Here is a 250-nt window from a genome sequence, read left to right on the forward strand (position 1 = left end):
TCACACAGAATAAATAAATACATTCTGTCTTTTTGTTGTTGTTTTATTTATTCATGAGAGACACAGAGAGAGAGGCAGAGACACAGGCAGAGGGAGAAGCAGGCTCCATGCAGGGAGCCCGATGTGGGACTCAATCCTAGGACCCCAGGATCACGTCCTGAGCTGAAGGCAGACATTCAAACACTGAGCCACCCACGTGTCCCCATTTTGTCATATTTGCTTCACTTTTTCCTTAATTTTCTTTCTTTCT

This window comes from Canis lupus, chromosome 3 (assembly GCF_003254725.2).
Source record: "Canis lupus dingo isolate Sandy chromosome 3, ASM325472v2, whole genome shotgun sequence".
NCBI lineage: Eukaryota > Metazoa > Chordata > Mammalia > Carnivora > Canidae > Canis > Canis lupus.